At 40.4% G+C, this 2,673-nt stretch overlaps 1 long non-coding RNA gene across 1 annotated transcript in view; it reads right to left on the bottom strand.

Annotated features, from left to right (window-relative positions):
* The window catches only part of LOC104965563 (uncharacterized), a 7,523-nt gene that overhangs the window by 454 nt on the left and 4,396 nt on the right, over positions 1-2,673 (bottom strand). Inside the window, exon 2 of the long non-coding RNA XR_800544.1 lies at positions 140-150. This is a non-coding gene — a long non-coding RNA (uncharacterized lncRNA). The remainder of the gene's footprint in view (positions 1-139; positions 151-2,673) is intronic.

Genomic DNA, 2,673 nt, shown 5'->3' with positions numbered 1-2,673 from the left:
TAGCCCAACATTAGCCACCTTTAGCTTAGCGGTGTTGAAGTGAAGTCATGTGACCGTGCTGTAGTTCCTTTATAGCCCAACATTAGCCACCTTTAGCTGCCTAAACATGAGAGACGTTGAATACATGACCTTACACGACAAAAAACATTTCTGAATGTCAGAATTATGAGAAAAAAAATTGAATTATGAGATAAAGTCGTCAAATCATGTGTTTACCGAGATTTGCTCATGAGTTCATCAATTAAACTCATGTAATAAAAACACATCGACTAAGGAGACTTTTGACTATGAACAAACCAAGTGCTTAGTTGAAATTTACGACAATCATAAAAGGTAGAAAAATAGCAGCTTCAACAGCAGTCTTAGTGATTTGAAGATTCAGGGTAAACGGTATTAATCACTATTTATATTTATTGTTAGCAAGATTGTCCAACAAGTATTGACTTTAAGGTTAAACTTTGATGCAGAAATCTATTTCCGCTCAGACCGTTCTCTCTTTTCACCTCTGTGATCCATCACTTGTCTTTATTTTGGGCCATTTCACAAATAAAGTCAATACACTGGATTTAGTTCCCTAAAAACCATCCGGAGATACCACCATTAATCTGCTTGTTCTATAAGAAGTAGGAAAGAAAGGATGATAAGAAGACAAGGGAGCTGATATAAAAAGAAAAAGTCAATGCGTCTTGAGTTTTATCTGATCGACCTCAGAGATCATGTTCACCCAAATACTGAACTGAGTCTGAGGTTTGGATAATCAGCTTGACTTTGGGGGGATTACTCTGAGAACTTGCCGTAGCAGAAAGCCAGAACGCTCGCTAGACTAAGACTTACTCAAGCGTCAGAGCGCCCAGAGCTCAAAGACGCTATTTAGACGGTTTCTCTGCAGAAATAACAAGGTAAGATGCTCCAGGTCACAGGGTTCACATCAGCAGAGATAATAAGAAGTGCATTGGAAAATAACGATATGGTCTGGACTCAAAGTAGCAGAAAGATGGCCTGCTGATTGTCCCTATAGTCAAACTGGATCTAAAGTGTAATGAAGTATAAACTAGAAATGAGTGCAGCATATGTGCATATTTTATATATATAGCGTCCGATTTTAACCAAAAACATTGTTGATCTTAACCAACTGTCTTTAAAAGTTGTCTTCAAAGACTCTTGTACTAATGTCTGTGAGAAAAAAATTCAATATTGCACCTTGTTTCCCAAACCAAAAATCAGTTTGGAGCTAAAAATGTAAAATCTTCTTGCTCAATTTGTAAGTAAACAAATAAAAATAAAAATGTGAGTAAATACCCCACTGTTGAATTTAAAAACGGCGGTGGTTAACAAGTGTCTAAATGAGACGGCTAAACGTCATCACGCCAACATTTCCTTTACCAACATTAGCCACTTTAGCTTAGCGGTGGTGACGTGAAGTCATGTGACCGTGCTGTAGTTCCTTTATAGCCCAACATTAGCCACCTTTAGCTTAGCGGTGGTGACGTGAAGTCATGTGACGGCTGTAGTTCCTTTATAGCCCAACATTAGCCCCTTTAGCTTAGCGGTGGTGACGTGAAGTCATGTGACTGCGCTGTAGTTCCTTTATAGCCCAACATTAGCCACCTTTAGCTTAGGGTAGCGGTGGTGTGAAGTCATGTGACCGTGCTGTAGTTCCTTTATAGCCCAACATTAGCCACCTTTAGCTTAGCGGTGGTGACGTGAAGTCATGCCACCGTGCTGTAGTTCGTTTTGAGCCTTATATTAACTTTTTACCTCTTGCAGTTAGTCTTCAAATATCATAAAGTGGTGTTAATATGTTGAGATTATCTGGCTTTTAAAACTAGTGGAACATAACATTTTTACATTTGNAGAGGTGAGTGCACTGAACTTAATATAGACCCATGTCCACATTTAAGCAGCTTACAGTAGGCACAAATACCTGCATAAATCAGTGATGCAAATTAGTCGCTTTTCGGCGCCTCCCGCTTTTTTAACGCTGATTTGGGTGACTTGTGTAATTCGTGGAGAACCGAAGAGTTTTCGTTTTTGGGGGGGGTCCGTCAGTCCGAACTTCTCACTTCAAAAAAGAAGAAGAAATCTAGATCGCAAAATAATTAAACAAGCGAGTGCCTGTTTTTCCTGGCCAAGGACAGGTTCATTGAACACAACACGAGCGTAACGTGTCTTCACCATAGGTCTTCACGTGGTTATGTCTCGTCTGGAAGGTGTAACGGAGAGCATCGGAACGCTGCTCCAGCTCTTCAATTATTGCAGTACCCATAAGGAGCCGTACACATGCCGCAGTGTTTGCGAGGCTGTGTCTTTAGTTGTAAGCACAGTGGCGATCTGTTGTTATTAGCATCTGGTTAGCTAGCTATGCTAACGAATTTAAAGAGCTTTTCTACAACCAGGTGGAAGAGAGCTCTCTCCTGAGAGGCTCAAATAACCTCAGCTCAGTGAGATTAAAGTCCATGAAATGTCCAAAATAAACGTTATTCTATGTTAATAAATCGCTTCATCACTTTCCACTGTTTCATTTGACATATCAACATCAATGATTCTTTCCATAAATACCCCCCAAATAACATGAAATGTGTGCCACTTTCCCGTGTTATTCCGCTCCGGTAGCGAAAAGCTTGCCAGCCATTAACCCAGCTGTGTGACGTCACACGTGGCAAACACCAGCCT

The sequence above is a fragment of the Notothenia coriiceps genome, unplaced genomic scaffold, assembly GCF_000735185.1.
Source record: "Notothenia coriiceps isolate Sejong01 unplaced genomic scaffold, NC01 NC01_scaffold00037246, whole genome shotgun sequence".
Classification (NCBI taxonomy): Eukaryota; Metazoa; Chordata; class Actinopteri; order Perciformes; family Nototheniidae; genus Notothenia; species Notothenia coriiceps.
This window is presented reverse-complemented; position numbering and strand designations above follow the sequence as displayed.